This window comes from Argopecten irradians, chromosome 8 (genome assembly GCF_041381155.1).
Source record: "Argopecten irradians isolate NY chromosome 8, Ai_NY, whole genome shotgun sequence".
NCBI lineage: Eukaryota > Metazoa > Mollusca > Bivalvia > Pectinida > Pectinidae > Argopecten > Argopecten irradians.
Window position 1 is genome coordinate 4638579 of NC_091141.1, and position 12482 is coordinate 4651060.

At 36.0% G+C, this 12482-nt stretch overlaps 1 protein-coding gene across 1 annotated transcript in view; it reads left to right on the top strand.

The window, feature by feature from the left end:
- The first annotated feature begins 6314 nt into the window (after positions 1-6314).
- LOC138329152 (uncharacterized) overlaps positions 6315-12482 on the top strand; it is a 43280-nt gene continuing 37112 nt past the window's right edge. Inside the window, exon 1 of the transcript XR_011209417.1 lies at positions 6315-6614. The gene's annotated coding sequence lies outside the window, so the exon portion shown is untranslated. The remainder of the gene's footprint in view (positions 6615-12482) is intronic.

Here is a 12482-nt window from a genome sequence, read left to right on the forward strand (position 1 = left end):
GCACACAACACCCAGTCATATTTCTTCTATAATGCAATATACGCAAATATATTTATGAACTAATTCTTGTACAGAATCGTGATACCAATATTAAATTCCCAGTAAAATAAACTTTATTTATTTTACATCGATTGCGAGACAAGTTGTACAACTTATGGAAATGCCCGGAGAAAACCCACGTGATCAGGCAAGTGACCCCTAACATTTTCACGTCCGTGCCGGGACCGAACCCAAGTCAGGTAGGTGAAAGGCGAGCGGTTTAACCACTACACCACCAAATTCTTATTGAGTTTTATTGTTAATTAAAGACTGACCGTACTTCAAAACTTGCGAACGAAGATTGTAACAATGACAATTTTTAAAAGTGAATACTTTCCTGGCGTACCTTAAATATTGTAATTTTCATAGTGAATTTAAATCTTATTATTTCATATAACGTGAAATTGTCATAATCACATAATCGTATAGGTCTTTCAAAATTAGCATTCTACCATTTTACTACTTTCATGTACATTAAATGTCTCCTATTACATCATTATCTCTTTGTCTCTTGAGTGTTTTGTGGATTATTCTTGGTATTTGGTGTTAATTTGTTGTTTCAGTCTCCATGTCAGCATATTTATTGGGGTGGAACGACTGTTTTTTTTTTTCATTGGGGGTTTAGCGCGACTGTATGATTGGGTTTCTAAACAGGTGGATGCTGTTTATCAAGTCAGAAACACGAGTGAGGGATGTATTCCTGAGGTTGCAGTCCTCATGAAGTCTCGTTTCGACATAGATCAAAGAAGGGATTTTAAAATACAATTAAACAAAATATGTAGCAAGGTGCCAGTTACAAATTTTGTCAAAAATACACTTTTTTTATTCTAAATCATTTTTTATACAAGGATTTTAAAAAATAGCCCAGTTGGCGGCCATTTTGAAAATGTGGCTTTTTCGCTTTGAGTAGAGCCTGTTTTTCCTCTCTTTCCTTTACCTGTTTTTCCTTAAAGATGCTCCACCGCCGACAGAGCATAAATGATATTCATCACTTGAACAATAATTGGTGTTTTATCGTGTATATGCATGTCTGATTAACACAAAAAAATATAATTTATTTTGCCTTTGGTGCATGCGCAATCAGTACTTCATTCCATATAGGATATAGTGATACGGATTTTTTTCGGGATGCAATTAATTATTTTTCGTTATTTTAACTTGAAGTAAAATTAGAAGCTCAAACTTTCCAATGGTGGTAATGGTGTTAATTAAGTAACTTTTGTAACTAAATAAAAATACTTAATCATCTGCTCCTGTTTTTGATAGTGAAAATATACTATTTGTCAGCGGTGGAGCATCTTTAAATCATCGCTGTGCCAGAATTTTTAGCTGTATAAAGCTAATTTTTGCTGTAAATCTTTACTAGGTTCGAGGTCATTAAAATATTGAGCAATAATGCGTGAAATGATATACTTTTGTCACTTATTTTTGCATTTAATAGTAATTTGATTACTTTTTATCCCCCGCCAACTTCGTTGGGCGGGGGATATACAAATGGGTTCCGTCCATCCGTCTGTCCGTCCGTACGAATGGTTTTCGGAGCATAACTCTAAAACCAGCAGAGATATTTCCATAAAACTTCATAGACACATTTTTCTTATTGTCTAGTAGTGCCTTTTGCTATTTTTAGGTTTTCATTGTTTGCACTTTTTCCGTAAGCATGGAAACATTGCTGAAAATATCATATTTTTGTACCAGGTTCATTTCCGCAGCATAACTGGAAAACCGGTTGAGATATATGCACGGAACTCCATAGGCACATTAGTCTTATGGTCTAGTAGTGCCTTTTGCTATTTTAAGGTTTTCACTTTTAGTACTTTTTTCTGTAATCATGGAAACATTGCTGAAAATGGCAGATTTTTGTGTAAGAATCGTTTCCGGAGCACAATTCTAAAACCAGCAGAGATATTTCCACGAAACTTCATAGACACATTCTTTTTAGGCCCTTTATGACACTGTCATTGTACTAGTTATAAACAGGTAATAGTTTTTCATCTATATGCTTCAAATTCATAAAACTATTCACCTTGCTGTATCTGCCCTTACCAGAAAAGAAAGAAAAAACATTTGGATTATATTCGTGGCAGTGTTATTTGGTGGATGAAAGAAAATACGAATTTAAAACTGCGGTCAAATTTGAATATATGTATCTTAAGACATTAAACAACACAGACCTTGAATTTAATACTGCGTGGAGTAAAATATTTAAAAAAAAAACAAACGGGAAAATTATCGCCAACAAATGTCAAGGCTGTATACCTGATTCAACAATTGCAGCTCTGCTCTACTTGAATTATACTCCATCTTTCTTTAGCTCAACTTCCTTTTTCCTGTTTTTTCTTCATACACATAAGTCTCCACAATCAAACTTACTTCAGCTTTGATATCTCCATTGGCGGGGGATCTGAATGACTATGTCCTTGTATTATTTAAATTGGGCAAAACAGTAAGCAAACAGACCCCTATTTTTCTGCCTAATTTAGAATGAACAACCTGTTTCCTATTGATATGCAAAATATTTACAAACGTTTAATACCAGAACGTTTTCTATAAAGGGTCAAAGTTTGAAAAATTACGGGAAATGGTGCATTTTTGTAGCTTAAATTACGTGGTAGAGGTAGCCTATGTCGTTATTCTGAGAAAAAAAAGATGAGTCTTATGAATCATATCTGATAAATTTTTAAAGAAGACCACTGAAAAACACATTCTGCAAACATCCATACATATCAAACACCTCATTAGGAAATTATGGCTTTAATATCTCGTATAACTAGTCAAAACGTCAAAATTCCAGTAAAATTCTGTATTTTGTCAACTAGGTATCTCTGAGTGGCAATAGCTCAAAAACGAACACTCGAATATATGTTTTTTCTTCAATTTTATTCTATGGTATGAACTTTTTTCCATATATGAGAAAAATATTTAATACAAGAAAATTTTGACTTCATCCTTAAGACGGACATGATAAATTACGGTAACTTGTGTATTCCATATTTTTATCTTTATACTTTGATGATCAGTTGATTTTGTCAACATTGCATACATATCTTTCTGTCACAAAATATAGTGTTTAATATAGAGAAAAAATATGTGTTGAAATAAGTAGTGTTTTACCACAAGACAAAGGAATCAACACTCCTAATCTATTACTATATATCAATATCCGGTTGCCAGTGTGTCCATAGCTTATTATCACCGTGCCAATATAGACTGTTGTGAAGCATATGTTGCCAATACTTAACAATTTCCCACTAATCGACATTATTCATTTCCCCATGTACTCCGCAATTTCTGTTTCGTGACCAGCCAACTTCGAATCACAATGTCCAAAACTCGCTTTATGTTACAGAAGCACGGATTTTTAGTAAAAAAGAGATCACGTCTGCGTCTATTTCAGTGATACTATCAGTGTAAAATGTTAGGTCTCCAAAAAAATGATTGATCCTTCGGTGACATTATGATGTCTTGTAATATTATATGGAGAGACTAGAACAAATAGTGTTAAATCCTAGTCCAGGCTCTCGGTAGAGCCGTGTTAGTCAGTTCCGGCGGATAATTAATTACGTCTAATCTCCGTATGACTTTACAGGCTGAGGTGAGCAGTCATCACCCACTCGCTGTCCATGTCTCTTAAGTGCTGTTTTGGGGTATTCGCCCTTTATAGTAACACATAAAGAACGATCATGCAATAGGTTTCTATGCTCAGCAGATGTTACCTGCGGCATGGGAGTGTGCAGTCGTGATAGCAGGTTTTGTAACGTAGAAACGAGCGGCAAAATTTAAAAAAGACAAAGGTCTCTGTCTTCGGAATCAATAACATAAATGATCAAATACCAGCTGTGTTGTCCTTCTCTCACGAATTACTCATCAACATAAAAATAAAGTTGTTCTGTGCACATCATCAAAATACAATGTGGATTCAATAAGAAAGTTGGTATCAGAATTGAGCTTTGAACCTGCGGTCAGTTATGTAATGTGTTTTGTTAACAGTTTTAATACATGTTGCCATGATCGTAAACACACTAAGCATAAGATAACCTAAGTAGTGGGCTAATCAAAAATAGCGCGTAGTATTTAAATGAACAGAAAAGACTGGTTAGCACACTGTCTGATTTTCAGTGTTCCAACAGCTGTTCACGGGGGAGTGCTGTAGTGAGAGTACCAACAGTTGTTCACGGGGAAGTGCTGTAGTGAGAGTACCAACAGTTGTTCACGGGGAGTGCTGTAGTGAGAGTACCAACAGTTGTTCACGAGGGAATGCTGTAGTGAGAGTACCAACAGTTGTTCACGGGGAAGTGCTGTAGTGAGAGTACCAACAGTTGTTCACGGGGGAGTGCTGTAGTGAGAGTACCAACAGTTGTTCACGGGGGAGTGCTGTAGTGAGAGTACCAACAGTTGTTCACGGGGGAGTGCTGTAGTGAGAGTACCAACAGTTGTTCACGGGGGAGTGCTGTAGTGAGAGTACGCTGACGCTTGACTCCACTTTAACCTAATGCCATTACTCAAATGTACTACTCACACACAGTAACACATTGCACCCATCGTCATGTGTGTGTTTAATGGCACTAACATTGAAAACTGATAATGTCACACAATCTTTCCATTAAAGAGAACACTACGTTTATCTGTAACAAAAAGGTGCATGTTAAACCAATAGACTCTTTACACGATACACCTTCAGAATAATTTAATATAAAGTGAGAGGTACATGGAGTATAAGCTTATAGAAGGAGCAACGATAAAGCAAGAAAGGGAACAAGGATACTTTATTTACAAAATCAATATGTCACCGTAATATGGGAACAGACGACCACCCGTCCGGAGAAAAAAATGAATGATTTTTATAGTGTCTGATTGATAGCAGTGATTTGACTCCTTTTATGCTAAGCATGAGCAGAAACTACTTATGATTTGTCTCGGCAAGGGACAGAACCCAAAGCTTTAATGTGAGGAAGGCTCTGGGTTCTGTCCCATGATCGAGACACACCAAAGTCTATAAAAGTGGTAGTTTCTACTCCTGCTTAGCGCTCAGCATACAGGGAGTAGGACGACTGGTTCGCCCATTCTCAGTATAAAGTGACCGGTGGGGTGTGTTGCGTTGCCTGAGGTCTTCTTCAGCATGCTTCAGTGATATAGCACTCAATATTTGCACTATACAAGAAGACACAACACGAACATACCGCATTTTCCCAAAAATTCATCAACCGTCATAAATATGATATGAATATAGAGGCAAACTATGCCAGTGTTCATTACCTTAGTAAATGTCTCGTTTGAGGGTTCCAAGTTGAAATTAACAAATTTCAGAATGCAAATGGTTTTGTAGGGTTTGAGACAGGCATCATACATTGTGTAATATTCGGACAAACGCAATACGACTCTGACGTTATAATGTCGATTTTCGCCATGTTGAATAATGTACGCTTAGAACGTGGTTGGGCTGTCATGTTTTGATCCATTTAGAGAACCCGTTTTAACTTCCCAATAAAGTTATGCTGTACGTCTAGTGTATCTATGTTCTGAGTGAAGAACGGGTAAGGACTAAATTATAAAGTCATTGTGATGTATAAACTTTTGGTAAAAGGTTCATGATAGATACAGTGTGAGAGCTCATGGTTTGTGAAAACTGAATATTCAGGTTGTGACAGTGATAAACTTGTCGAAAATGTCCTTTTGTCGCCGATGTATGTTTGAGTATGACGTACGGTTTGTAAAACTTAACATTCAGGTTGCGATAGTGATGTACTTGTCAAAAATGTCCTTTTGTCACCGAAGTATGTTTGATTTTAATTTTAAGTTAAGTATCCTACCGTCTGATAAGTTTTTGATAGGAATCTAGAAGAGGGCGATATGGCTGATACGCTCGTTACCTTTGATACTTTGTAATGTTATGTATCACTTTTTGCCTTTTATTTACCTACATGGCGAACAAAGAAAAAAACTAATCAGTAATGTGTTTATTTTTTTACTTTACTATCTACATCATATTATATCAATGTAACCAGAGGCTATGCATAAACCAGCCCGTTTCTGTGTATATCCATATCATTCCCGATCATAAAGTGCCAATCGATCGGAGCAGTATATCGATGCTTTGTCCGCACGGCGGTCACACACGAGCGAAGCGCGAGCTTAGCCTAGCGTCGCACGTGTGTTATGTATAGGCAGTCACTGTAGCCACCCCCGCTTACACCGACACCGCCACAACGTTGTCACGCATGCCCAATCCGGCTCACAAACTCCGATATGGCACCGTTACAATATCCAAGTTCTGAAATCATTTTACGGTTCTGCGATATAGCTGACAGGTACGCTTACATATTGTAGAAACATTCCACGCACAGTTTTACTAACACAATTATATCAGTGCACTTAATCAATTACTTTATGAATGAGCAGAACATCGGAAACCTTGCTTTCATTATGTTGAATCCAGTTGTGATGCCAGAGTGAGATTTTGTACTGATCAGCGCCTTTCAGATCTATATTGTTCTTTTGCCATTGTCCACTTGGCCTCGACTGAGCAGGTTTATAACTAAGCTAGTCCGAAGAGATGATACATCACAGTAATTGAGGTGAGTTATATTTCTAGCATAAAAAATCTCCATCTGATTATATTGTTAATATTGCAACATGTTTTCCTCTAATCTCTATACAAATTTCTATTGTCGTTTCCAGTGAATTTGAAACGTTGGGTAATTTATTTTCTTTGTTATTATTGATTTCTAGTGTATTCTTATTAACTAAATGAAATTAGATTGTCTACAAGGAATACAATTTGCGTATCCCTGGTTCTCACCTGTCGTCTGATCTCGCCGTTAACCATGTTCAGGGTATATGATGTAACAGCATTGGCTTTTGTGCTTCTTTTCTAATTTTGTTTCAGCCGAGGCAAATCGTTCATCAAAAGCTAAACTTTTAGTGTTTTATTTGTTTTAGCATATAATCTCTCTCTCTGATACTATTTCGAGTTTCCGATAAAACCAGCTTTCGAAGACACATGTGTTTGAACATCTCAAGCAATTCAGTTGCAGCGCAATTTGATCTCTATCTGGTGTACAGGCTTAGTCAGATTGAGTAACATGGATAATATTTTATTATCTGGCAGTCGAGCTAAATTTATTTACATTCCCACATATTGAAGTCCGTGAAATGAATTGCTTGTAAATAGGATTCACGACTGATTCACACACAGAATGTCCAGTAGCAATATTTACAGACGATATTGCTACATTAGATATATATCTTCTAACAGCCCCCTTTTGCATTACGCCCACGCATTCGATATATAAATCAATGTTTATGGTATCCAAGCGTCCCATGTAAAGCATCAAGAGTTTCAAGTTTTAGAAACCCAACAATACTTTACCTGGGACGCGCTACTGTCAAATCTCTCCCGTCGTTGTCGTATTTCGCCACAATTGGTTAGCGATAACGAGTATTATACATATAGCTCCCGAGGGCTTCATACGGTCTACGTCAGAAATAAATACGGTTGATAATAGTGTGTAATCAGCAAACATGTCCGCACCAGCTACTATAAATAATGCTTTTCAGGTTTACTCTGTCAAAATCATCCAACTACATATTACATTAAATATGAATGCAATATAATTCAATATTAATTTCTTTCTGCTTAAATGATTTGGAACTGTGTTGGGATGTTTATTGAAATTGGAGTGAGTGCCCAATGCTGAAATATGTAACCGGTTTATGGTTGCCATAGAGTATTATTGGAACTGAAATACTGGATACTAAGCTTCTACTTACCAAATGTCGGTATTAAATAAATGAGTTGTTTGAGGATGATCGTAATGAAGCTTCCTGGTTAAATTTTAATTGTTAATAAGTCAATGTATATTTTTGTAGATTAGGGAAATAAAAAAAACATATATAAGTAATTTAACGTGGACCTTTTAGACTAATACAGTCTTATATAATGATACCAATGCTCACACTTTTGGCAGTAAAATGGATCTAGGACATACAAAAAAAAATTACTATTTATTAATAAATTTCACGTAATGGAAATATGTACTTAAACCATTATGAATAAGATGTCTTAAAACCATTCTAAAGGAGTTTCTTTTTCTTTTAGCATATTCGAGCATATGCTTATAGGCTCTAGATAAAATGGCCCTCATAAAAGGCAACTAAATTTAGCATCTTATCTTTTCTCATCTTCCTAACTGACTTTATGTTTCGCCTCACTTTCGGCCTTGAGTTGAGCGTTCGCCCCTGTGAGGAAGGCTCTGGGTTCTGTCCCAGTTCCGAGACACACCAAAGTCTATAATGATGGTAGCTTCTGCTCATGCTTAGCGCTCAGCATACAGGGAGTGTGACGACTGGTTCGCCCGTTGTCAGTATAATGTGACCGGGCGAGGTGTGTTTCTTGGTGTCATTTGCGGCATACATCAGTGATATAGCACTATAAAAAGGGCAATAGTTCCAATATACAAGAAGACAAAACACGAACATACCGCAGTCTCACAAAACACGCACCTCGCACTTCATACACGCTATACTCTGCATACATGGGAGGCCGTCTTAGCATGACTCTGGCTGTTAATAGAACATTGAAATTATCTAACAAACTCTATATAAAAATGTAGTCAGTTTCTTAAAATATAAGCTGCATTTTGGCTAGGATAAAGACAGACAAAGGTGGCGAGCTATGGGCTATCTCAGATGCCAACAGTGTTACAAATATGTCCAACTTAGTAGGTCGGTTGAATCGGCGCATGTGCTGCAATTCTAAAATACAACTGTTTTCCGTCTGAGCCGAATACAGCGATATATATGATAGGTGTATTCCAACACTACCGATGCTACTTGCAGGATAATATACCATAACACGAGACACTGCAGTTGAATTTCTTCGAATTGCAGCCACAATCGCCTTTCACAGTAAAAACGGAAACGTCAGATGACTATAATTGAATTGTTAAATAACCTTGCGGCAGACAGTCTGTCGTTGACCTAGTTGAAGTCTATTAATTACATCAAAGTCTATAAAAACGAATCCGTGCAACAATAGGCATAATAGCGTTCCCATTTAGTTAGGCTTACAGAAAAAAAGATGGTGCAAACAGACTTGGTAATCTACAAGTCGTAGGCTACATCAGCAAGCAGTTGTATTTTAATATGGCCTCCTTTGCCGTTAGCAGTACATCCATTTTATAAACAAAATTAACCTAGCGAACTTAATTTGAACGGACCTAGGTTTTAGGACATAAACTGCTTTTATTAGTATTACTATTGATCCAAATCGTTAGAAGATATATTTGCACGTACCATTTCCTGTGTTATACTGATGAATTTTGTGTATAGAAGTTAAATTACTATATGCCATTTTTATAAAGGGGTTAGGGTTAGGGCTTTGTTTTTGTTTACTTTATATAAGTATTTTATTACACTAGCAAAGTACTCGATATCGATTGGATCACATTTTCCATTTTTTACCAAACGTATTGAATATGAAATGACGTCATCATCTCCGATTAAAACATTGTGTGATATATACCGTATATACATATATATACGTTGACGTCACTCTAGAAAAATTGATACATATACACTCTTTACTTACAGATTTTCAATAACACACATTACTAGTGTCATTTCACTAAATATACATGTATATTTAGTGAGGTTAACTTTTCCTTCTCTTGGGATGTGGCTTCTGATTACTTGTGTCGATCAATTTCAATATCTCCATAAAAAGTCTAACTGAGAGAGTTCATGAGAGTGCACATTGTTCCTTTAATACAAAAGTGTTGTCGTCTATTTGTAATATTGCAGATGATGCAAGATAAGCAGACATCACTAAAGACGTAAGACAAGTTTATGTAGATTGCCACTGTTCATTTTTTAAGCTGTAAAAAGATAACAATATTTTTTGATGTTGTGAGTTATGAAGTTCTACATAATTACGCAATCATACTTACAATAATAGCATATACATGTGACATGTAAAAATCGCAGATCAGAACCACAAATATCACGAGCGTCCATCTTTGTCCAATTTCGCTGCTATTGGATATTACGCTGCGACAGGGTAATACCTACTCTATCACTATATAGATGGCAAAAGACATCTCAATGTACGCAAATTAAGATAAAGGTTTGAAATTATTAAAATGGTCTGGATTAATGGACACTTTTTATGAGATTATATACAACAAATGATGCAATAGTTTTAAATATTGAAAAGCAATTGAATTATGAAATAAAGAAAACGAAAAACAAAAAGAAAATACATCAAGCTAATGAAAAATATAATAATCACTAAACTACTTGAACATACTACAACAACTCAATAAGAAAAGCGATATTAGGTTTCATGGGCATTGTACAAACCCCCTGTTTATAGAGAATAACATGCTATATTCTCTTTTCTTACATCAATTGCGCAAGTAGGTCATGTACGGGTAATCAGTGAGTAAATCTATAACTGCTAACAACACAAACACAGCGAGTCTGATTCCAACCATGATTAACCTTTTCAACAGACGATGTTAGTTTTTGATGACGCGTGGTACTGACTGTAACCGGCCAACAGTTGTATCGGACGGCCCGTATTGTAACTCTCTAACGCTTGAACGGGATTAATGATATTTAGTTACCAATTAATCCATCATACACATTTACAAAAAAAAACTATGCGAATCGATCATAAATTCACATTAAAGACTGGCGACTGGAAAAGTTGATTAATATTCTAAAAATATCATAATCCTTTTAGTAATGAGTAACATCGACCAAGTGTCTGAACATGGAGTTCATGAAGCGAAACATCTTTTGAGTAGCGAATAATACTATAAATCGGTGTTCGGTATTCAGTGTAACGGTCTGTTGTCTAATACGTTGCCCGAGTTGACCGTCCGTAAAGAGCGTTTGATGAGATCGATAACTAGATTTTATATATAGTGTATTCGATCTCGTCATAGCGATTGGTGAGGGATGGTGTGCACCTTATATTTATTTGGTCTATATTGAAGTAAAATGCATCAAACCAATGTAATGGCTAGGATGTAACCGCTCTGTTTACTTTTTACTCTTAAAATAGAGAATGAAGCCTTACCTCAACCAGATATATATATATGGAACTGCATCAATGGTTTTTATAGCATATAATTGCATGTTTTGGTGCATATTAGGATCTGCATTATTATCAGTGGAGATCTGATTAAAACGTAAGACACGTAATTTCTTATGCAACCAATTGGACTAAAGCGTAACGTCAGAAAGTAGACTGTTATTCGTTGGAATAAAGCGTAACGTCAGAAAGTAGACTGTAATTTATTGATCTAAAGCGTAACGTCAAAATGGAGACTTATTCATTGGTCTAAAGCGTAACGTCAGAAAGTAGACTGTAATTTATTGATCTAAAGCGTAACGTCAAAATGGAGACTTATTCATTGGTCTAAAGCGTAACGTCAGAAAGTAGACTGTAATTTATTGATCTAAAGCGTAACGTCAAAATGGAGACTTATTCATTGGTCTAAAGCGTAACGTCAGAAAGTAGACTGTAATTTATTGATCTAAAGCGTAACGTCAAAATGGAGACTTATTCATTGGTCTAAAGCGTAACGTCAGAAAGTAGACTGTAATTTATTGATCTAAAGCGTAACGTCAAAATGGAGACTTATTCATTGGACTAAAGTGTAACGTCAGAAAGGAGACTGTTATTCATTGGACTAAAGTGTAACGTCAGAAAGGAGACTATTATTTATTGGTCTAAAGCGTAACGTCAGAAATGGGATTGTTATTCATTGGACTAAAGCGTAACGTCAGAAATGGGATTGTTATTCATTGGACTAAAGCGTAACGTCAGAAATGGGATTGTTATTCATTGGTCTAAAGCGTAACGTCAGAAAGTAGATTGTAATTCATTGGACTAAAGCGTAACGTCAGAAAGTAGACTGTATTCATTGGTCTAAAGCGTAACGTCAGAAAGGAGACTTATTCATTGGACTAAAGCGTAACGTCAGAAAGGAGACTTATTCATTGGTCTAAAGCGTAACGTCAGAAAGGAGACTTATTCATTGGACTAAAGCGTAACGTCAGAAAGGAGACTTATTCATTGGACTAAAGCGTAACGTCAGAAAGTAGACTCTTATTTATTGGTCTAAAGCGTAACGTCAGAAAGGAGACTATTCATTGAAAATGGTTCTTCAGAGAAGTGTCCAAACGCGCACAACACCAATTAGAAAGTTTATTTCAAGACGTTTGGTTGATTATAATTCACTTCATTTTATAATTCACTTCATTTAAACCCTTTAACTACCAACTACTGTACGCCATACTAACGTGATGAATGAAGTGCCATAACTCTATATTCGACACTGACACTTTATCAACTAACTCCCTTACGTTATGAGAGATTGAAATACTGATTATACATTTAAGGATGGTCTTCTCTACATGAAGTGCGTTGTTTG